This window comes from Anser cygnoides, chromosome 3, assembly GCF_040182565.1.
Source record: "Anser cygnoides isolate HZ-2024a breed goose chromosome 3, Taihu_goose_T2T_genome, whole genome shotgun sequence".
Lineage (NCBI taxonomy): Eukaryota > Metazoa > Chordata > Aves > Anseriformes > Anatidae > Anser > Anser cygnoides.
In genome coordinates this window covers 6,555,572-6,580,000 of record NC_089875.1, presented here as the reverse complement: position 1 = coordinate 6,580,000, position 24,429 = coordinate 6,555,572, and the positions used below count along the sequence as shown (strand labels likewise).

The 24,429-nt window shown below is 44.4% G+C and overlaps 1 protein-coding gene across 2 annotated transcripts in view; it reads left to right on the top strand.

Annotated features, from left to right (window-relative positions):
* Window positions 1–24,429, top strand: part of BMP2 (bone morphogenetic protein 2) — an 89,262-nt gene that overhangs the window by 19,963 nt on the left and 44,870 nt on the right. For both annotated transcript variants that reach the window (XM_048060962.2, XM_066995382.1), the window contains exon 2: window positions 8,919–9,190. The gene's annotated coding sequence lies outside the window, so the exon portion shown is untranslated. The remainder of the gene's footprint in view (window positions 1–8,918; window positions 9,191–24,429) is intronic.

The following is a 24,429-nucleotide window of genomic DNA, read 5'->3' as shown; positions in this document are numbered from 1 at the left end:
CCTTAATTCTACAACCTTTCTTACATAGAAAAAGAAAAAAAAAGCATTTTCAGAGAGACCGGACGAAATCACTGATTTTTGTGAGCAAGCCCCTTCCTTGCACAGGGAGTTGTAAGAAAGGGATTTGGTGTATCTATTTTTTAATTTGGCAGTTATATTTTATGGCTGTTTGTAGGCGAATTCCAGGGTTGTTGTGGTCTAGAAAGGGAATAGATTGTGGGGTAGTTAGGGATGAGAAGAAAAGGAAAAGTCTTTCCTATAGCCTTTATGACCTGAATGTGATGAGAAAGATTAGGGTTGACAGATATTTCCATAGCACAAAACAGGGGTGTGTTCTTAATTTGGATTTGCTAACCTGAGCTAGATAATTCAGATTAAATCAGATAAACCAAGGCAATTTGAGAGCCCTCACTGTTAGTTTAACCCGAATTGGCCAGCCCCAATTAAAAGCATGTATCTGTAGACTTGCGCCATGCTAGGGAGCCATACCTATGTTCACACTGGCTCTGGGAAACATCTCTAAATGTGCCATTTCCACAAATATTCCTGCCAGAAAATTAATTTGTTAAAATATTTGTTGAAAGCAAATATGGAAAGGGGGCTGGCACACAGCTGAAGCAAATTAATGTTAAGAATTCAAATGAATATTAAATCTCTCTTGCAATAGTACATTCCTGTCTCTAATTATGACTCTGGGTGAGTAGATGACTGCGAAGTCGCTCCTGGAAGGTGTACATAGAGCAATCAGCGTGATAACAGCCTTGCAGATCGAAGTGGGTGGATGACTTGAGCAGTATGGTAATGACATATGGAGCCTTTACTATCTCAGAGACAAATTCCTATCTAGCTCAGATCAATAGTGGGGCGAGCATTATTGCTTGCGGAGAAGCTCTGTAGCGCAGGGACATCTGGAGGCTGTGATGTGTTGGGAGATGCTGGCCACAGCCCTGCCAGCTCCAGGAGCACCTATTGCAGTAGGGCTGTGGTGGTTCCCAGGAGATGGGCCCTGGTGCTGTGTCCCCAGGCTTCTGCCCAGCACTCATGGCCAGCTGCAAGTTGTAATTTGTCAGGAAAATTGCTCCCACCATCTTTCTTCTACTGTTTATTTTTTGCCTGTTGCTCATTCGATACTCATGGTCTTTCATTTTATCATAGGTGTTTTTGGTTTATCTTCTTTGTGCTATTATTTTTGCTATTATTTTTGCTTCAGCCACTTTTCCCTCCTTGTTTCTCTCCTCTCCCCACTCCTTTCCTTTCCTTCCTCGTTATTTTATGCCAGTAGATGGTGGTATTCAGCAAGGTCTTTGAGTGCCAATGTAGCTGTTTTTGTCACTAGCTGGCAGTCCAGGTCAGCAGTAGGCAGAGCTGGTAGCATGTGCCCGAGTTTGTGGCTGGATGCCTGGCACAGGGGCAATCTACATCAACAAGGTGCACAAGGCCTGTTAGAGTTGTTCTTATTTTCTTTCTTGCTAGATATGTGAAAAAGCTGTCAGGTTGACAAAGAGCCCTAAAGAACACCATTATTTGTTGTGATGTATGTGATCTGGGAGAACCTCGTGCACACATTTCCGTGGGGTTGTTCAACCAGATGGCAGAGGCTGATTTTGGTTCTGTAGCCTGCTTCCAGGCAAAAAATTAGGGCTGGAAATGAGAGAACCTATTTCTGAACAAGATTTATCACTGATGCAACAGTAGATCTCAGGTCCGGGTTTCCAGCACATGGTAATTGGAATATAAAAGCTCAGACCCCTTTAAACTATCTCGTGTCAGGCACCGAAGAATTGAAACCCGTGGTGCTTCAGCAAGCAAGTTCTCAGCGAGCCTCACCCCTACTTAAGGGCAGGGTTTGCAGCAAGAGGTTGGCTGAGGGTTTTCTTCCTATCATGGGCAGTGTAACGGGACTACGCGTGCCTTACAGGGTGCCTTACACCATATGTGATGTGAAAAGGCTTAGCCCAATACCATGACACACTGCTCTGGGTACAGGTGCAGAAAGCATTCTCTTCCACATCTTTGTTTTGTGTGCTTTATTAATTCTTGTGACATCTGTATTCCTCTTTGGAAATGATTATCGTACCAGCACCTTGATGCTCAATAGACTCAACAGGAAGGCTCTACAGAAGTTGTAAGAATAACATTAAAGATCAAAACAGACATTTTCAAATTTGGCAGTTGGAGTAATACACAAAATTCCTTCTGAAAGAGGATGGGAACTGGGCTCTCTGGGGGCTGCAGTGCAGGCGTGCTGTCTGGGTGCTGTCAGAGTCCTTGTTCTGCTCCATGCTGCTTCCTGAAGAATCTAACCAGTGTTAGTCAAAGCTTTTTAAAAAAGAAATCTTTGGGTGTGAAGCTCTCCTTGCCTTGCGTCTCTTTGTAGTTCTTGCATTCTCTGCCTATCACTTTGCAGCTTTTTCCATCCCCAACCCCTTCTGAGTGTTCTCAGTTGGGAATAGAATTTACTTCATCTCTGAGTTTGGAATTTGGACTCCTTTCCTACAGAGAGCTTGACTCCAGCAGCAGATCTGAAATTAATTTGTTTTTTATTGAGATCATTGTTACTCAGGTAGGAGTAGCGAGCAAATAGGAACTAAACCGTTGAGGTGTGATGCTTTGATAAGCTTCTGGCTGGAAAATTACTGATTCAATTAGGTGGAAAAAGCTGAGAGAAATCTGAAATGGTGTGTGGTTTTGGGTGTCTATTTTAAGAGATTTTACAGGTCTCTGGTCTTCAAAGGGTTCTGAGTATTTACTTCCTATAACAAGTTGTTCTAAATATTTTACCTGAGAAACAAATGCTTTTCTGATCTGAGGCAAGAATCACTTTACCATGGAAACTTTAAACATAAGCCTTAGAGAGACGTTGTGTCTCACTGCAAGAGTTGCTGTGTTTTCAGTGCTCCAGCCTGTCACTGAAAATATGCTTATCTCTTCTTAGTATCATACCTGAGCAAGGTATCTTGTCCCAGGAAGTATTTTTTTTTTTCTTCCTCCAGTTGCAGCACACTATTGTTTCTTGTTCTAGCAAGGAGTGTTTCATAGCCAATGTGTCTCCTTCCCATTCTTTCTCCCCTTTGTCATTCCCTGGGGCTTTACCAGCCCAGTTGATAAACCTTCATCAGCATACTGTAGATTACCTCATCCTAAGATAAGAACTCAATACACAATTAAAATTCTATTTCTAAATAACAGTGGGCCAGGCTGTAATGCCTTTACCCTTCCTAAATAGCGCCCACAGTTCACCACTGGAGTGGCTTGAAATCAAAATGCCATTCCATGTGGGTAAGAATATCTGGGTTGAGCCCTACAGTCAAGTCTGATGGATTTTAATGCAGTATTACTTTTTCAGTACTTCTCATCTTTAATTTTCATCTAGTTTTCATGGATTTATTCCAAATGTTGCTGGCCCATTTCTAAAGTCCTTTGATTATCTGTAAAAGGCATGTTCTCCAGAATGAGCGATACCCGCATCTCCTAAATGTTAGCAATGTTACTGTCACTGTTTTGTGTCTGCATGTATTAGCAACAGCGCTGGTTTAGAGATGTCTTTTCCATAAAGAAAAAATACAGTTAAAAAATCCCTTCCTCCTATATTTTTGATGTACCCAACTTTTTTTGTGGGAGAGGGTTTCAAAAAGTTACAAAAGCAAGAACTAATGTAAAAGAGAATTTCAACATCTGAAATAATGTTTTGTTTTTTAATCAAAGATACTCTCTGATCCACAATCACCGTGTTTAGTTTAGGATTCTCATTGAAATTGAGATTTCAGTGAAAGCTCCAAAATTTTGTCAGCAGTTGAATTGAGTTAGCAGAAGAAGCCAACATCCTTCAACAGAAGAACCTTGCCCACTTCTAATCAGCAATACTGGAAAAACTAGTGGATCTTGCAGAAGTCCCCTTCAATCAATGGAAAGGCATAATCAGCTCTGGACTTGCTCCTGTTTATGTAACCGTGGCCAACCTTGCCGCTGCTCTATCAGATGATCCCACTGAGAACAAACCTTCCTCCATGTGGGGTTGAAATTGCCAGTGGTGCTTTATAGCGCTGATGGAGCTGAGCCAGTGTTTGTTACAGTAATCTCTGCAGACATGAGGTTGATTTCCAAAAAAATACCTCAGGACAACTGAGAAACATTTCAGAAATGATGAGTCCAGTTCTTCTTTGAAAGAGAGAGCTGTAGCACCGGTAGGAAACTGTTCTAATTTATGTGCCCACTGAAATGCCACTCAGCACCCTGCTGGAAGCAGCAGACCCTGTTGTGGAAGCACGTGCCAGATACTGTTCCTCTCTCTTGTTCCCTGTGCTGGGTTAAGAGAGATCGCCCCAGAACAAGGGGCTGTCTGTATGAATAATATGTCATGGGCAGGTTCCTAAAAAGCTGTTAATTTTAGGATTCCTGGCTAATTGCCAGGTAGACAGATGATTGACTTTATAATAAGGACAGCTCACTTCAGCCACTGGAAATGTCAACTAGCGTTGCTAACCCAAAGCATTAAGAAGTCATGAGTCAAGCCTCTCAAATCATACCACTGGTTAAAAATGATGAGATTTTGTAAATAATGCCTTCTGGGGTTTTATTTGACTAGTGATTATTCAGGTTCATGTTTCTGTATTTCATTTGCTGCAGCTGTGGGAATTAGAGTCCTACTGTTCTGTTTTTTTCTAATAGCAGCATCTCCTAGATCGTCACACCCATGTCTGCACTTACAGGCTCTTCGTATAATGTAAATAGCATTGGCATAGAGACTTCTGCCTTCTGGCCCCTCAAATTTTATTCCAAAACTTGAGCATAACTTGCCCTGGAAGCTTTAAAGACAAGCATCTGGAGTAATTTGGAAGATACTTGGTTTAGACATTACCAGGTTATGGGGCTGGCAATTTCTTATCTTTTTAAATTAGTTCACATGGGATGAGCTAGAGATTACAATCTAGGAAATTATATAATCTGATGAAGATTATATGGTCTGGTGTAAGTATCAGCAATGTTAAGTGTGCCAGTAAATCCTGCCATGCTTTTTTATATTGTGTGTCAGATACCAGCACGTCACACTGCCAGCAAAGGCAATGAAGGGCACAAATTGCATCCAACATCTTTGTTAGATAATTTGCTGCATATCTACAAATATATATGTTAGATGAGTAACTGAGCAGTCCGTGCTAAGAAGATACTGGGTATGTTATGATATTCTCTCTCAGAGCCCATTTCTGTAGAACTTTTATCTATTCTCAGACCACACTCACCAGAAGTTTTGCCTGCCTGAGGAGTGTGGAAAGGATCCCTTGATGGGCTCGGAGGTTTTCCTGTGGGTGAACACATCTGTGGGTGAGCGCATCCTGCAGTGAATACGTTATGAATCACACGTATGTTTCAGTTCAAGGGGCTGACTGTTTCCAAAAGGATGTCTGAGTAGGCCTGATCTTGTGTAATATTCCAAGCTCATCAAATATAGGTTTTGGTGAGCGCTGGGAGACAAATAGCAAGTGAAGGACACCTGTAGGAGAATGTCCTGTGAGATAATAGGCACTCCACTGTCCCTCCTAAAAGGGATTCCTCGCTTTCTTTGACATTTATACAAAAGGGATTCCCTTTTCAGAAAGTTTCCTTTCTTGCTAGTTAGGAAAGGCTGAGCCGTGTGGGGATGAGGCTGCCCTGCAGTCCCAGCTCTCCCCGCTGTGCACCTCTGCACAAGGTGAGGAGCCTGCATAAACCACATGAAGCTGCAAGCTCTTTTTCCAATTTGGGGAAGGCAAGGGGAAAAGTACATCACTCCTCTGAATTTACTGGTGAAAGGCCAGTTTATGAAGAGTCCCAGACTTGCTCTGAGAACTTTTCTGGTAACCGAAAATATCCAGGTGGTGTCTCTTGTGTTCCAGGACTCTCCAGGTTTGTGCAAAGTGTAAAGCAGGCGACTACTGATGCTGAAGAGAGATTCACGCCAGCTTCTGTCCTTTCATCTGAAGCTGGTAAGGAAGCTCCTTTGAAAGGTTTTTTACTAGAAGAAAGAAAGAGTCTCTCTCAAGCATCAATGCCACCACAAGGAAAGGAAATGGCTCACAAATGCAAGACATCTCACATCTCCATCTCTTTCATCCCCTACCAGGAGCTCTACTGTACTTTGGTGCTTGAAGTATTCCTGAATGCAGCATGTGCTATCTTGCATTAGGCTTCCCTAGATACTGTACCGTGAGGGGGACTTCGAGCACTTTTGACTAAAGTAAAGATAAAGGTTAGATGGTGGATTTCCTACCCCAGCCCCCTGGCACTTGTGTGTAAAGCCCTCTGTTTTGCTACCAGGTCCGAGAATGGCAGCAGATGGAAATTTGGGGTCAAAAGTTTTCTACGGGGGAATAAAGTAGGAATGCTTTCTCTCAATGTAACCCTCTGTGAAAACTCAAACCCCGTCAAAATGCATTGCTTTTCTGAAGACAAAACATCAGATTGTTTCATAGGTCTGTCTTATTGGAGGGTTCTTTTGCCTTTTGTTAGAAAAATTATCAGTAGAACATGACTGAACTTAAAAACAACGGAAATGCTTTTGTTTCTTTAAACCTTTTGGTAGAAGATATATTTCTCACTTTCCTTCTAGTTGGGACCAGAATCTCATCTACACTTCTCAGGTGTTACCTGTATCTAATCTGAGCAGGCACAGGGAGATACTTGGAGCTGTCACATTGGCAGATGTGGAGCAAACTCAGTGCAAGTCACTGGTGGGGGAAGGGAGAGCAAGACTTAATTTTAAGCTGTTTGGGAGAGGCACTGTCATTATGTTCAGTATGCATTAAATGCAAACACAGAACAGGTTCAGGTCTGTGGCTGGTGCTCTTAGGTGTGACAGCAGTACAAATGAAATAATAATATCAAGTAATCTCAGCTGGTCATTAACCCTGCAGTAAATGCCTGGTGCAGTTGCCAGGTAGGAACTCTCAGGGACCTCAGCTAAAATTGGCACCTTATTGTGCTAAGCACACACAGACACCTAATTAAAGGCAGTCCCTTTCAGTGAAGTGTTTTTTGGTATAGATGGGCAAGACTGATAAAGGAGGGGAGTAAGAAAGGATAATTATTCCTGTTTTGAAGATGGGGAGCTGAGGAGCTCTGGACACACAGGGACTTTGCCTTGGCTTTTCAGTGCTATCCTGGAGGCATGCCATGGGTTAGCTGGCTCCCATGCCCTTGCCCTATATTTCAGCCACAAGACCATCCTTCCTCTGCAGAAAGATGCACTGAGTTTCTCCTTGCTTAAATAGAAACCTTGATTTACATTTTCCTTGTTCCTCTTTTTTTTAAAAAAAAAGCTCCCTGACCATTTTGCTTTCTCTCATCCTCTCAGAGTGTTAGTCATCATTTAAAATACACACAATGATTAAAATGAGTCTGATCATGTTCAGGTACAATATTTCAGGGAGGCTACTTGGTATGACTCGCATGAGGACATGAAATGCCAGAAGGACCAGTGCAATCAACAGCAAACTGCAGTGCCAAAGAGAGTGGGTGGGGTCATGTGCCATATACAAGGGATTCATAAATGTTTACTATAATTTGCTGCCTGGTTATATTTGACCTCTGTGGGTTGGCACATGGACTGATTTATTGCATCCATGCTATCTTAATTACTAAGGACACAGCTGAGAGCTTTTTAAAATTAAAAGTGGCTTGTTTTCCTCAATTACTTAAGTGTGGAGGCTTGAGCACATATGCAGTTGTATTTTTCTATCAGGAGAGCATATAGTTCGTATAGGTGGTTACACCTGTTTGTGGTTCTCCCAGACTTTGGACGTCACTATGCGAAGATGCAGGCACTCAACTCTGGCTCATGGATATGCTTACTGAGACTTAGTAAACTTTTCTTCCCCCCGCTGCTGGTCCTACTTCAAAACTTTGCTCTTTGGGTCTCAGCTGGACCTGGGAGGCAGAGTGAGGAGAGTCTCTGAAAGGTTGTTCGGAGTGTTTATCTAGCCCAGCTGGATGCAGGTATTACTGGAGACCTCATGAGAAGGATTATTCCAACATTTTCACCCTGGCTTCATGAACTAAGGGATACAAACAAGTTTTAAATAAGTATCCAAACTTGTGCTTGCTTAGCCAGACTCAGACACTGAAGCTTTTGATGCAGCCCTGCTACCGCATACATTGTTGGACGAATTTGAATGTGTGACACTAAGCAGTTATGTAGCAGGTCAACAGGAATTCACAAGTGCTTGGATTTAGTTTTTTTCATAGTTCTCATTTTGAAAATGTGTCTGAATAATCAGGTCCAGCTTTAGCGAGGTTAGTTTTCTGCCAGCTATAGCCCTGTCTTGACTTTTGCAAATTTAGGCAGAGATTATGAGAAGCAGTTTGCAATTCGAAGTTCCCTGTCTGGGACTTGAGACTTCTTCAAAGGGTCTAGCTTTCGGAGGCCCTGTTAGTGTATTTCTGTAGTAAGCCCCTATAAAATGCAGAGTCTGAATTAGTCTTACCTTTCTCTTACTTGTTATTGCATTTCTGTGTACAGATAAGGTACGTGGCCGTATTCTTGGATTCTGCATAGCTGCAGAATCAAGTCCGTATGGGCCTTATTCTTACGTCACGTTAGTTATGCTCATACATAACTTGGCTGCAGCTGGTGGCATTTTTCTTGACGTCAGATAGCAGTGCAATGCAGTGCACTCGTTTTCAGCGTCTAGTCCCAGGAGCTGAGCATCTTGTAAAGAATCTGAGAAAAGTAAAGCTTAGTAAAGCAAACCTATCAGGAGGCATAAAGTCACTCTAGAGATGTTCACATCTCCTCTGTAAGTGAAAGCAAGTTGTAAAATCTAAACTGGATGAGAAAAGTGGTAATTCAATTTCTGTAAATCTCCATAGTATCTCATCTCATCCTCATTCCATGCTTGTTATGGACAGCTTCATACAAAAGTGCATTTCTTTCTCTTTAACAGATCCTTTCTGGAAAAGCAGCTAAAATACATTCAAGCTGTTCCAGTCTTAAGCCCATCTTCTCTTCCAAGGCCTGGGGAAGAAAGGGGGAGATCCAAACATCACAGTGCTAGTGAGCTGCTAACAAAACTCGGGCTGCTCCAGTACAAAACAAGCAGTCTGCAGACAAGGGGTGTTTGCTTCCTGCACAGCTTCAGCGTGCTCCTGGCAGCACAGCATGGAGAGAGGAACGGTCCCCTGGTCACTGGCTGTGCCCCTGCGTTGCAACTGGGAGGTACGATTGCAGCACAGATAATCAAATAGCATCTAGCTTTAATCTTCACAGGGTTTAGGGCAGGCTGGGCAAGCCTGCCTGGGATGTGGCATACATATGCAAGAGCTGGTGCCTGAACACTGTGTCTCCACCGCTTAAGGTATCCAAACTAGCTAGAGAGAAGGTGGTCAATGTGTTGCTCTCACGCCTTTGGCTGCAAGGCGGACAAAGTCCTGGTTGCAAATTAAGGTGTTGTAAGTTAACTTGAGCAATAGGAATCCTCCATCCAGAATTACTACAGAGGTGCTCCCTATTCTGCACAAACCCCAGGTCCCACTGCTCTTGCTGCTGTGCAGACAGGCAGCAAAACCAGCTCTGGTTCCTGAAGGACTTGCAGCCTGAATGGGCGGGATGTCTCTGTACAGGCAGAGATGGGTCTGAAAACGGAATGGCGTCTTAAGGGTCACACCAGAAGGCCAAAATGATCTGGAAACTTAAAACAATCATTTTTCCTAGATCACTCACTGACAGCTAACATCTGTTTATAGAGCTATATTACAAAGGGGTGTTAAACATGGAAAGACCTGATCACAGAGGAGAAGAACAGGGGAAGGGCAAAAAACATCTGAAACTTGAGACTACAGAGGAGAGAAAACCCAAGTGTTGAGATGTAAATATGGATGATCTGTACATAGATATGCCTGGAATAGGGAAGTGCATCTGTAGTTGTACAATACCAAAGGAAGAAGAGAAGCATAAGAAACATGAAGCTTTCAAACATGCCCCTGTAACAAGTCAGAACTAACCCCTGGAGCAAGATTGGAGGGAAATCAGCAGCACAGAATCCCAGAGCCAGTTAGTAAAGAGTCATGTAATTAAGCTATGAGTCCAATGGCAGCAGAGTCCTGCATGAAATCATGACTCTACTGAAATCAGTGGCAAAACTCCCAGTGATGTCAGTGGAGCAGCTCCCAGCATCGGTAGCAATCTATACTGGTTCTTCACATGAGATTGTACATGGGTTGTACATGGTACTGCAGTCTGCATAAAAAGCAAAGGCTAGTAATAGGTACATATATGCACAGAGGGGGCATTTTGTCAGATACATGACTTTTGATAAGGTGTGTTTCTTCTGAAGTCCTTGCTTGCTTTCTGCGAGAAATGCCATTGTCATATCAAAAAGGGAAACTCCTGAAAAGCAGCAAGTCTTCAGCTGAAGTAGATGACCTTTCTGGAAAGGATCCGTCTCAAGAACCTGACCCATGGAGTCAAAGCACGGTTTCAATTCCCGTGGGACACCAAAGACACCATTTTGAATCACAATATTAAGGAATGGGCTGGAATACTGCAGTGATGTTTTACCTCCACGTCAAGTTTTTCAGCACAAAACCCTGTTCTGTTTTGTGAGCGGTGCAGAAGCTGAACTCGGAGGTCTGTTTGGACAAAACCCTGTTTGTCCAGCTGCTGCACAGGAAAAATCAGCTTCTTCCCAGGACAAGCCAGCATCTCGCAGCCTCTCAGAAGGTGCATTGTCACCTCTCCAAGGGTAACAGCACCACAGGCTAAGTCTCTGGATGCAGGAATTGGACCCAGGACCGTCTGTTGTAGTCAGTAGAGGGGGACAGAGAGCCACACTAGGAGAGGAGCCCATGCTGTGCTTTGCAGCTTTGTTAGCAGATGGATAAGAAACTGAGAATTGCAGTGACGGTGGGTCTTTGGCATAGGGCCTGCATTCTGTTCTATGTTTTTACAGCGACTGAAGCACTGGAGTGTTGGTTTGTGAGCAGAGCCCCTGTATGCTTTGGTCTTACAGATGGAGGATAATAGTTCAACAAAGGAGCATTGTTAGGTACATCTAACTTAAAATAAAGGCTGGTTTTGCAAAGCAAATTCAGAGCCACGGCAAGCAACGCTTTTCATTTTATCTGCTGTTAAAAGGAAGATGCTTAAGGGCCTGTCTCCAAAGGGAAAATACGTGCTCACTTAATTGCATCTTTTCTGGCAAAGGGACAGTACATTATTATTATTTATTATTATTATTATTGTTAGACATATTAGAAAGAGCTATGTACTGTAATATCCTTCATTGCAACCGCATTGATTAGCACTAACTGAGAATCTAGTATAATATTAGCACATGGCACATAGGACTCGTTTGGCTTGTCCTGTTTGTTATTTAATTACACATGTATAAAGAGGCATAGCACCTGTAGAGATTCCCAGCACCTCCTGTTAAGCTGGGGCAGGAGCTGCAGTGTATGAGAGCAGTAACCAAATCCTGCAAGCATGTTTACATTTTGAACTTACCAAATCTTCCCAAGAGGAATGCAGGGTCCGGTTTCAGCCAAGGAACTGTTAGCAGTGAGTGAGAGTTAATGGATCAATCTGCTGTCTCTTGTCAGTGCTTTTACTGTTGACTTCTGGAATGTGTTTGATGAAAAGAAAGCAACTTCTTGAGACAGAAGATACAGATGTAGCATGTTAAGGTTGGGACCTACACGAACAATAAAGCAATGTTATCAGTGTTTCGCTTCCCCAGTGCTGCTTGCCAGAACTGACAATAAAGCAGCAGCGAAGCATTTCTTTTTTTAACTACCATAACTGCACATTAACCATTTGCTCTGATTCTTTTTGGCGACGCAGTCAGATGTTGTGTTGGCATTGTTAATGCAGGATGCCAGGTATTTAAATGACAACATGTTGCACAGCCCCCTGCTGCCTTTCTGGGGCCAGTGGAAGCTGCTTTCTGAAAAGCTGCATTAAAATGGATTTTGCAGGATTGTTCAGCTGCACCAAGCCTGCTCGCTGCCGGTGCTTTGCGTGCTGCCCACCTGGGCACTGGGTGAATCCGACTGGGTGTATTAATTCTCCCCACAGCCCTGCAAGGCAGGCTGGCAGCCACACCGCAGTGTAGTTCTGAGGTGTGGGGGCTACACCTACCCAGCAGAACGCCGTGCTGTGTGGAGATACCGTGGCCTTCTGTGAGCATGCTGGAGCTGGGAATACAGTGGTGAGGGCTCTCCCTGATCAGATTATATTCCGCACGTGGCCGAGGAGGAGACCAACACCAGGAGCTTGCCCTTCTAGAGGAGCCAGGTTGTTCAGAGTTGGCTCTGCTGTGCCTGTCCGGTCCTATGGATACCCTCACACTGTGTAGACATAACCTCAGAGGCTCAAACCCAAAGCCATAGAGGTACTTAGGCTTTTAACTCTCACTGAAATGAACAGGAGTTAAAAGCCTAAATACCTTTGGGGATTTGGGCCTAAGTGGCTTACAGAAAGCCTGTGGAACAGCAGAGTCTGAGATATTTTGACTCAGAGGTTAGTGCCTCCGATCTGAAATCATTCTTCCTCTCTACATCTGGTAGCAGTTTGCATTCACATTTCCCAGCTAGGGCCATCAAAAATATGCCCATGCTTAGGACAGGAGGTGAAGAATAATTTAGGTAATTGAAACTACAGCAGGAATGTGGTTCTGTCAGAGGGCTGCAGCCTGACCTGGAATTTAACCAGACAAGTAGGGCTCAGGGAAACTGCAAGCCAGCCCTTGCCTTTCAGGTGCACTGGAGGCAGTTAGTTTCTCTGGTAGAAGTGGGATAAATAGTCGAGCTTATGTGTCTGCTGAAAAGGAAGCCATATTGCTGTGAATGAAAGCAGGAGACTTGCCAAACACTTGCCTTGTTATCCACATGACTGTTTATCAGTTATAGCTAGAGCTGAGCCAATAATTCTTAATGGGTAATTCATATGATGAATATCTCCCCCTTACACTGTGTTTGAATGGTCTATGAACCAGCCATTACTTTCAAATATTTATTTACTAGTCACAATTATTTGTTTAATACTGTGAATAATTCATGGTTTGTGGAATGTTTTCAGGCAGTTCTCTGAAAGTAGCCAATATTCAGGCTATTTTGATTGGGCAGCGAAGTAAATGTCGCCTTTTTCTGATTACGCCAGTGTTAACTGAGGATAACTTGAAGTCAAAAGGCTGGATCCATCACTGATGTAATTTGGCATAGTTCCACTTTTTTTTTTTTTTTTCTAATTGATTTCAAATGCCCAGTGTTAATTCACACCAACTTACTAGATGGTCTTGAAAAGAAGAATTATATGAGGGAAGAATGACTCCCATGCCATATTGTCCCAGGACTGGCTAAATGTACTGCTTTTTACAGTCATACTTTCTTCATGCAAATTGCAATATGCATAAATTCAAATTTTAGTTTCTAAAACATCATTCAATATTAATATCCTGGTTGCCTTATCAATGAGTAGTTTTGCATTAAATTACACGCAAGTGACAATTTTTGCAGAAACAGACTAGAGTTCAGTTTTTATTTTATTTGCTGGCAGGGGGGAAATTGCTTTGAGGACAAATCCACAGCTTGTGCTGAGGTTAACCCAGAAAACATCCTTGTTCAGCATGTAGGACTTTTCAGACCCAGTGTTTCTCTTACCATTACAAAATCTTGCCTTATATAAGTCTCGCTGACGTCAGTGGAGCTTTGCCACTTGTATTTGCCTTATCAGATTTCCAATCCTTAAAGCTATTTTAGAAGACATTTTAAACTCCATTCTCTGTGGTACCCTGCTAGTGATGGGAGAAGTCGAGCAAGGATCTGTTGGGTTGTGTCTCTGGTTCTCACCACTTGTCGTGGTCTCCAAGGGTTGTACATCAAGAGGATTTCGCTGGAATACCTCAGGCCTTATCTGTATCCTGTATCTGTCCCTCTCTGCCCCACTTCCCTTTATTACAGTAGCAAATTATATGTAGTGATTACTCCAGGAGAACCAGGGAGGGGCTAAAGGCTTGGTCCCAAGAAGATTTCAAGGTTGTTTCCATTTCTGGATCTCCAGACAACATGTCAGGCTTGCACTCAACGTTGCTGCAGATTTCTTAGCTGGTTCTTTAAATATCTCTGTTCCTCTGTAGTTTTTATTGTCTAGCTATACAGCAAAATATTAAGCACTGCCACTTTGATTGCCACCATCGTGTGGCTGTGGTCTTGGCTGTAGGAACCTTGCATTCACAGCACACTGATTATGACAGTGCTTTATGGCGAAGTCTTGTGCTTTTCTTTCTTCTCTTTTGTCCTTGCTTTTTGGCACTTCTGGTCTGCTTATGATACAGCTCCTAGAAATACAAAAGCATAAAGAAAAAAACATTTCAGAGAGATCTGTTGCCTTTCTTTGCTAAAGAAGCACAACCTATTTGAATGTTAAAGAAGCTACTCAGACTAAATGTCCAGGTGCACGTCATTGCTCACTACACGTAATTTACTAATGAGTGGATCCAGACAAACAAACTGAGGATCCAGCATGCCCTCTGGCTGCCTATAAAAATGAGAACAGATAATGAAGTGGTGTGAATCAGGGCCTTTCTGTAGCAGCGAGGCATGAAAAAACTGGAATACGACAGCTTTTGCTGCTAGGTACCAAATATTATCTCAACAGTTCTGCACCCAACCAGAGGGGCAAATCAGTTGTTAGGTTATCAGAGTTGGCTGTTGAATACTTTTGGTGCCTCAGGTTTCACGTGTCTGGATATCACTGAAAGTTTCCATTGTGAAATTTGTATATGTTTGGTTTTTTGGCCGTGCAAAGGTAAGTGTGGTTCTCAGAAAGGTATAGCTACTGACCTTTCCTTAATTACCAGCAAATGCAGGGGGTTGATGGATATTGCCATGCTGTTGGTCTCTTCTGTTGAGTGAACATTACTGAACGGCCTTCTGACAAACAGTGGTGTCTTTGTACTGCAGGCTGCAGTTCACTAGGAACACACCTGATTACACCAAGCTCTCTTTAAGCAGAGCCCTGCACTGTGTCAAAGGAAAATGTTTTATTGTAAGGGTAGGGAAGAGCAGAGGCATAGGAGAGGGGTCAAAGAAGAACAGAACCAATTGACCTGCTAAAACAGAGTGTCTTTGGGGATTTTTAGCAGAAAGCCTCTTTGTGATGGTGCAACTTCCAGTCAGAGAGAACTGCTGTGCCCCAAAGGTCTAATACCTTTTTGTACAAGGTCCGTCCAGCCACCATTTCAAAGGCGGTAGCTCTCCTTCAGCCATGTACTCTTGTTACAACCGGATCCTGGACTGTGATGCAGGGCTCTGTCTTGCAAACACTTGGTTTCCGATTTATATTTATATTTGTATGACTCCTACTTCCTGAAGCACAGTCCTCAGAGACTCTGGCTTATGAAATTGTCCCTATTGACAGAGGGAGTGATGGAGACGAGGAGTGCGCACACACACACATACACACCATGCAGGGGAGCTGACTGCCCATGCGTGGTGCGGCGGCACAGCGCGGTGCTCCCCAGGGACACTTGTGTTGGTCCAGCACAGACCTACCTCAGGGCTGTTACGCTGGACTATTACAGCAGTGTTAAATAGCCCAGGCTTGGCATTGCACCGACTTGATTGTACTGCTGTGGCTCTTGCTCTGTCTCTGTCTCAGGAGATGTTTGCTCCGGAGTCTCTGAGCTGTTGGTGGTCAGCAGCACACGTGTCCCCAGTCACTTGGTTGTGCCCAGCAGGGAAAGAGGACCAGCATCAGAATTAGGATTTTATTTGAGCTCAACAGAGTGCTTCTGAAGCAGGTCTCCTAGCGATCCTCAACTGACCTACACATCTATGTTTCAGTGCTGTCTTGGAGGGTGTGAACTGGGTTCCTCTGGTGGGGCACAAACCCGGTGGATGCTCGCTGGGACTGTACTGGCATGGGGCAACTTGTGCCAGCTGCTGCTGCTGCTAGACTGTGGCTTGTCTGAAGTAAAACCTGCACAGAATGGTAATGCATGGAGTGTGGGTGTTGGGTCTTCGACGCCTGTTGTTTCTTTCTGCATATCCATTCCTGCTGTGCTGCAGCACTTGCTGATATGGGTGTATAGATGTCATCAGAGATGCCCCAGGTCCAATCTCAGTACATTGACCCTTCCTTCCCTCCCCTGGGACATGCCATTCAGGCCATTTTCAATATATTTTTAAGAGTTTGGGAAATCAGGTTTACCCCAGTGTGCCAGCCCATATGCTTTCAGTGATTTCTAAAAGTAAATACCTAGCTGGGTCAGATCTAGAAGCACAAATCCTAGACTTCTTGTCCCAGTGCAAAGCTTTGAGGTGCGTAAGGGGCAAAGGGTGAATTTCTTTCTTTCTTTCTCCCCTTGCTGTGCAGTATCTGATCGCATCTCGTGATAGTCCCCTTCCCCTTACTTGCACTTACATAATTACTAAACATCGCTCTTTCATGCTGCTTCTGGAGACTGACACTGTTCAAGCATGTAGTTTAGCTCTCCTATTGACCCTCTGGGGGAAAGATAGGAAGAAACACTGAAATTAAACGTAGGTGGGGTAGCAGTGATAATTAGGTTGGATCATAACTTCCACTGATCTAATTAATGCCACCTAGGTTGTGGCTTGTGTAACTGCCTTGATTTATTGGTTATATCCACAGTAGGCAAGAAGTTCTTAGAATGACGTTTTTGCAGAAGGCCCGTGGCTCTGATACACAGTGTGATAGAAGTCCTATTTGATGAACATCATGTGGTGTACTTACAGTGCACATAACAGTTTGCAAGATGCCTGTTCTGTGATGCCCTTTAGAGGCACTCTAAGTTGGCCAGGCAGGATTAACGATGTAGTCTGTACAGCCCAGTGAATTTGTTTCTAGCCCAAATCACTTCTTGCCGCTCTTAAAATTACGCTTTCCTACTGAATCTAGTATAATGAGCTCTAGGTGTTCCCAGCATTAAGTGACAGTAAAAGATGACTCTCTCACGTAAGTTCCAGTTTATGTATTTGTTTTATTACTCAGGATATGTCTGGATTTTACAGCTGAGTATGTCAGGAATTTAGTTACAAGTTGAAACCGCTTTATAATGCGTGGCTATAAAGATCAAAGGTTGCAAAACCAACATTGGAGAGCCAGGTCCTGTTCTTCCAAGGCTCATCAATCACGACTTAGTTCTGGCCCATCTCACATAATTTTCCACCATGTGCTGTCATTTGGACAAATGTTTACCCATAGCAGTAGACCAGAGACTCCCACAACTCATATGCTAAGTATTGCCATCAGTTCCTGACAGCACTTCTCTTTTCCTATTTACCTTGTATCTCTTTTACCTCCTCAGGTTTTTTTTTCTTTACTTCACAGTTGATAATTTCTGGTATGTGGCTTCTGCTAGTGGTACACTGGGAGTTCCCTTTGTGCCAGGTGGACAAAGATCGATATAAGACAATGATAAAGATTTTTCTTGGTTTCCCCTGGACATCTGCTGAAGACCTTTACATTTGTACTTGCTGGAGTTCGGCAACCCCCTGCTGGCCCCTGAAGCAGAAATAAGTCAGGTGAAACCAAAATAAAGGCTTTCTCCTGAGTCTGACCATAGGCTCCTATCAGACAGGTCACTGAATGAAGAGTCAAGGTGAACCAGACTGCTGTCAGTCTGCTGCACAGCACTGGGCAAGTTACTTTGGTTTTGTTTTCCCGTCTTTCTCTCTCGGTTGTGAGCCCCTCAGGTAAGGGGCAGCCTTTTGAATAATGGGCACCTGTGAGCCACAGCCGTAGGAGGCTTCTTGATGCTGCTGTAGTAGAAAAAATGGTTGTTGGGCAAGGCATTGTCCCAGCTTTGCCTGGGAAAACTGGAACACACATTGTGAATCTTCTTGTGAAAGATTCCTTGGTGGAGATATAAGAACAACTGGTGGGCACTGGGATCACTTGCAGTTCTGGTTTATTAGGGCTTCCAAAATGAATTTTACCCCTAAAGTATTCAGTCTGTCAAAAATGAAAAAAAGATCCCTTTGGTCTCAGAGGAAATGTTTTGTGCAATCTGAAACAACAGCAACAACAAACATCATTAGTTTTTGATGCTTTTTAATGTATTTATTTCAAAAGAATAAAGTGAACTGAAAAGTAAAAGAGCTGTCTGAATGGAGAAATTCAGACTTATCTCCAGAAATATGTGAATTACATATTTCAAGAAAAATGAGCACCTGTATCATAAATTTAGCATCAAAATTTAATAGCTATGAACTTCAGGTTTTAGTTTCGTCTACACCTGGTGACAGAGTTTGAGAAAGTCAGCGTTATAAAATGTGTTAGTTGATTAGTATTTTTAAGGCCCGAATAGTTTTTGAACAAACTTATTGTGGTACTCCAAGGCGTGGATTGAGTTCATAGTCAATTATCATGTATGTTACAGGGTTGGAAATGAGAATTAAAGTGAGCAGCTGTTCAAATAACTCACTTGTTTCCTTTCTAAAATGTCTGTTTCTGTAGACCAGCTTCAGTTTTCTTACCCTGTGCTGCCCATTGCTTGTAAAGATTGCTAGAAAGAATAATGGTGAATTTAATTTGCTTGTTATTCACTGTTGTGGCTGGAGGGTCAGATCCATATTTGACAGTGAAGATACAGATCTTCAGAAATGATTGTTGAAGCTAGGTACTTGGGTTTTTTACTGTCTTGTCTGTGGATATCTTGAAGAAGCTCAATACAAAATATTGAGCTTTGTTTTTTTAAGGTGCCTGAGAAAAGAGTTGCAGGAGAACTGTTTCCTGTTCTGCTTCATGCCTTTGAGGATACAAGAAAGCTGCATCAAAAGGAAAAGAGCAAAAAACTAAAACAGGGAAGCAAGGCTGTATCATCGTTCTGAAGAAGCATTTTTATGCAAATGCATGTAACAGTTAAAATAAAGCTCATGTTATGTTGTCTTTGACTTTTGTAACTGTTGGGGTGTGACAGGATTTAAACTTTTCATGGCATGCCAAAAATATTTCTTAACATAAAGGTACTTTGACTAGCTAATGTAATTATGTCCATTACTCACAAGGATTCCACTTTGTCCCGTACTTTGTCTTATTAATGTATTTGCTGCTAGCGGGAGCTGGGGCCAGTGGCGATACCAGCACTCAGATGTTTCTTGCTGCTGCTCTTCAGCCCTGGAGAGTCTGCCGGAGGTTTCATGGAGGAGGAGGGTAGGCGTCTGCCTCGCTGGAGGGCTGGGAACGACTGGAGCTCCTGGGGTGGGGTAGAGCTGGGGGTAGGACTTGAGCCAGCAGCTGCTGCAGAGCCGAGGGAGAGGACGGGTGAGCTGTGCTGGTTGAAAGCCCTGTGGACCCACGAGATGCGTCCCCAGCTGGGAGCAGCCTGTGCACAGATAAACCGAACTGAGACTGGCCAAGCTTGCTGGGCTGGCTTTGGCGGGGAGCAGCTCTGTGCTGGTCTTCAGGGGCCAGGTTGTGGTGGGCTCTGGAGCTGGTGCAGGGTGAAGCATAGGCCTGGTGGCAGTGGGCCGCTCTGCCTGGATTTCTTCCTGAGGCTTGGCCAGTCCAGCTGAGGGTCAGGCTGCGCAGCTTCAGGTGGGATTTCTGCAGACACTCGGCTAAGCGCGCTTTATCTTGCCACAGGGCAGACTTAGGCGGGTCATGAAAACCCAACCTAAGGGGTTACATAGCAGCTTGGATCAGAAGTCCCCAGAAGTTCCAAGGGAGCTGTTTTTCTGTCCCTCTTCTCAAGGTGGAGCCCAGGTGTCCAAGATACACATCCCTGCAAGCATAGCACCGTCCGGGTGCTCCTCTCCCTGCCCTCCTGGGCAGGGGCATGGGCAGAAGCGAAGACCTAGAGCCTCAAGCTGATTTAATCTCTACCTGCCTCTGTAACTATGCCTGGCTTCCTCTGACCCAAATTACCTAACTCAGCTGGTATTTCCTTCCTCATATTCCTGCCCTTACATCTACGCATCTCACCTGCTATAGTTTAACTGGCTGCAGTGGGGGAGTTGGGGAAACTGTGTGCTAAAGCTGTGCCCACCTCTGCCCTTCTCCCTGCCTGGCTTAGAGAGACACTGTGTAAATGGAATTTTTAACATCAAAAGTTTCAATTACAGCAGGAAATGTCAGGCCGACAGAGTGCGACTGTTCCAGGTTTCCCATAAGGAATACTCCCACCCCTACTATTTACCCATATGGAAAAAACAACCTCCGATGATATTTTTTTAAGTTCTCAGGTAAACGGAGCTGAATGGTATCATCACATACACGGCAGGCTTTCTACAGGAGATGAAAAAGTGTAAATCATAGCACAGGGCTCAGAGCCTTTACAGTGCCTTTTTCATGGAAGAAAATCCCGGGATACAGGCTAAGTGGGAAGGGGGCTGTTTGAGAGGCAGCTTAACCTCTAGCAAGTCAGCAGCCCTGGGGAAGGAGGGACAGGATGGAAACATTGATCTCAGAGTGGGAGGGCACGTAGAAAGCAGCGTACGTGCGGCACGTAGGCACACTGCTGGGAAGGTGGGCTTCAGGAGGAAAGCGTGGTGGGCACCTGGCTGGGAAGGGTGAGTGGTCAGTGCAATGACCAGCAGAGCCCTGCAGGAAAGGCCTCTGCGTGCAGTGGGCTGAACTGGGAGGCTTCGGCACCTCCTTCTGAAATAGGTGCCGCGTTAAGCATGGGGCTTTAGAGAATAGGCGTGACTGGTGCTGCAGGTGAGCAATATTAAAGAATACCTGCTTTTTCTTTGATGACTTCTTATTTAAATAGTGTTATGGCTGAGAAACAGAACATGGATCCTGCCCCCATAGGTTATCTCACACTCTTGCAGTGGTTCCCAAACATGGGGATCATGTTCATGAAAACACGGAATAGTTTAGGGCGGAAGGCACCTCTGGAGATCATCTAGCAGCAGGTCTTCCTGCTCAAAGCAGGTTGCTGAGGGCCTTGTCCCATCATGTTTAGAACATCTCCAAGGTGGAGACAATCTTTCTGGACCTCTGTCTCGGTGCTTGACCACTTTCCTGGTGAAAAGGTTTGTCCTTATATTGGAATTCTCCCTCATCATCTTGGGTGCACTCTCAATTCATCCAGAAAATGTACTCAAAACTAATCTTGCAGGTCACTGGGCAGTTCAAAGCTCAGCTTTAATTGGAAAACATGTAAGACTTTTACTGTGGTCTCAGAGACCTCCAGTGGTCTTGCTTCATAGTAGAGAGCTACTGCTGTGGTGGATGATACAGGGAGTTAATTCACTACCACTCCTGCAGGGACTCCATCATTTGCCTCAAGCAGGAACAGGTCACGCTTTTAATGACAGTGTTCAACCTGTGGGATTGTCTTGGACATACTGGTTCCTGCAATCACAACTAGGGCTTCCAAAAAGCCTGGAGAACTTTCGTGGTCACATTAAATCAGTACATGTGGCAAGGAATTTGTTATTTAAGTCACCTGCTCTTTTGGATTATTCAGTGTATCCCCAAATCAGGCTCGGTCAGCTCATTGCCCAGCAGAAGTGTTGTTGCTGTTGTTTTCAGAAGCATTTAAGCTCTCCAGCCTGCTCAGCAAACTGTTTCCTAAAGGGAAGTGTCTGGCTTCATGTGTGTGTATGCGTGGATGGGTGCTTGCTTACAGGAGGGGAGTTTTGAGTGAGGTCAGTTTGTAATGCCATGTGAAACCTTGTCGTGTTTCTCTGCAGAACGGCACAAGATCATAGCACGATACAACATATTTTGCGGATGTGGTGGTGCAGTACTTCTGGTTAGGACAAATGGGAACACAAGAATTTCATTTAAAAAAAATGGTCAGGTTTCGAAATGTGTTTTTATTCCATAGGAAGATGAAAGCAAGGCCTCTTGAAATGTCTCATGAAATGAAAATGAAAATGAAAGGGAAGGAGAACTTTTTAAAAATAGCTATTAGCTCGGTGGTTAAGGAATTCACCTGGGCAGAGGGACCTGTGCATCCAGGTCACTGCCCCCTATCAACCAGAGCAGGACTTTTTACCCCCATCCCTGGTGGTGAAGAGGGCCCTGTCCTCTGCAGGGCTCAGGGACATTTGGGATGTTTTTCCTTACTCGGGGAGGTACGTGCCAACAAGGAGAGCCGGCAGTGGGTGCAGCTGTGGGCCTCTCCAGCTCAGCACCTCAGCCCTGCTCTGGCTCACGTGGCCGTGGGAGGACCCTTTAATTGAGCGAGGGGAAAAAAAAAAGCCGTATTCCCCATGATATAAATCTGTACAGCTTTAAATTGATGGGAGAAACTTGCAACTTGTGTAAACAGGCATAGCTCTGTGAAGTCACTGGAGTCACACCAAATTATATCAGCTACTGATATAACCCATTATTTTTAATGCTATCATTCTTCCATACAAGGCAAGGAAATGGGGGTGTGTGAGGGAGAAATTTAAACAACAACAACTAAAACAACAAACACGCAACAGCACAAGATTTACATAAACTCATCCATCACTTTTCTCGGCCTCTGCATGGAAAACATCTGCATGTTACAAACACTTTCATGTCTAACATGCAGACTGTGGGCCCTCCTGTCCACTGAATGGCATATTCATGGGGCATTGCCTCTCTGATGTCAGCTGCCCTCGCTGGGAATAGGCAGGCTGAGTGTTGCTCCAAGCAGCTGAACACACACCACCTGCTGATCCCAGTGAGTTCATACTGCTTGTCTGCAAATATAAAATATTGGAAGGGTCACAGTTATTGTTCCTTTGGAGATACTAAAGTTTAGAAGCTGCCTCTAATGACTGATGTATAGTAGAGCATGATCTTTCCATGGAAAGTTGATGGCTGCTGCAAGATAAACCTTGTGTGGGTAAAATAGTCTTTCTCTGAGGAGCTAATGTGTGATGTTTGGTTAACCAGTGGTGCCGAATCCAGTGGGAACATACCCATAATTATACCGGGGAACCATGTCGCTTTCTAAGCTCAGAGGTCTGCTGGGCGAAAGGCTGACTGGTAATGCAGGACACCAGCTGAGATGTCTGCAAAGGTCCCTTTTGGGGCTTTTTGTCTACAGGTAAGAACTCGGCTAACCAGTTCTGCTTCAAGCCTTTGTGTTAGAGCAGCTCTGCCTGCACACACGTGTCTTCGTGTTCTCATTGCTTGTTGGAGGTGTAGGGACAGCAGCAGGGTCCCTGTGCTAGGGGCAGTCATAAAAGACAGCTTAGAGGCAGGCCAAATCAGTGGGCGAGGAGCACAGGGCTAATTGTGCAGTAAAACAACTCTGCTTTTAACCCACCACAGCAGCAGCAGCGGCTCAGCATCTGACCACTCACTTGGGATGGGATTCCTCTGACCCTGTGTGGACATCTACAGCCGATGCAGAGCTAAATGCTCTTTGCAGCTGTCGGGGAGTGATACTGATCTCCTCCTGAGGTAGGCATCTGCTGCAGGCTGGGCGCTTTACTCCCCAGCAGTGCCTATCTCCCTCCGTTAACTCAGCTGGGAGGTGAATGTGGCTGAGCTGATGTAGATAGCAGCACTGGTGGGAGCTAGGTGAGAAAAGGGCCATCCTTTGTTCCAAGGCAGGTGGTGAGCAGGCTGGCTCCTAGGAAAAAAACAGCAGCTCAGTGAGTAAAGGGTCAGGCAGGCACATCTGCTCGGAGCCAGAGCAGTAAGTAACACGGAATTGTGTATTTGCAGAACGCGTCCTGAAAGACTCAGTTACTTTTTGCCAGCTGCCAAGCTATTGCCAGGTGCAGACGTTGGTCCTGGGTTGTATTTAAAGACAGTTGTGTTGGAAAAGGCAAAGGCAGCCTCTTGGCGTTGCTGGAAGTGGTCAGTGTTGGACAGTCCGCAAGAAATCCTGTTTGCTGCTTGCTGCCAAACCCCACCTCCCCAGTGGGACCACGTTTAGCAATGACATCAGCGGCGATGTGTGCTAAGTGTCATGATGGCAACAGCTAGCACTATGGATGGGCTTTCCCCAGCGGGAGGACGTTTCCTTTTGATCTGCTCTGCAGATCCATTGCCCCTGATGTGTGGATCTGCACGCCTCGCTTGTTCCGCACGCTGACATCAGTGGAAACTCTGCATTTAGGCAGGTGCAAAAGATGTGGTTCTTAGATACGTCGCAGCGGTACGGGCTCTGAACTGCTAATCTTGGGGGAAAATTCCCCGTCCTGTGCCTACCCCACAGTTTAACTTTGTGTTACCTAGCAGGAGAGGATGATTCTGTGACATATCCTCTTCTGAGATGGCTGAATTTTCTGTATAGTGAGACTCACTGCACCAATATGAGTCATTTAAAGAGTTCAATTAGTAATTTATTAAACTAATTAGAAAGATATTAAAGGCCTAATACAATGGCGTGCTACTCAAGGGGTCTGTTGAAGGACATGTAATGCAAGCTGTCATGTCAGATAGGCTAGTAATAAAGCAAACTGGTTCATTCAAAGGAAAATAGTAACTCTGAGGTTACCATCCTCAGCCATAAATAGGGCACTGTAGCAGGGCTAGTGCTGTAGGATGGC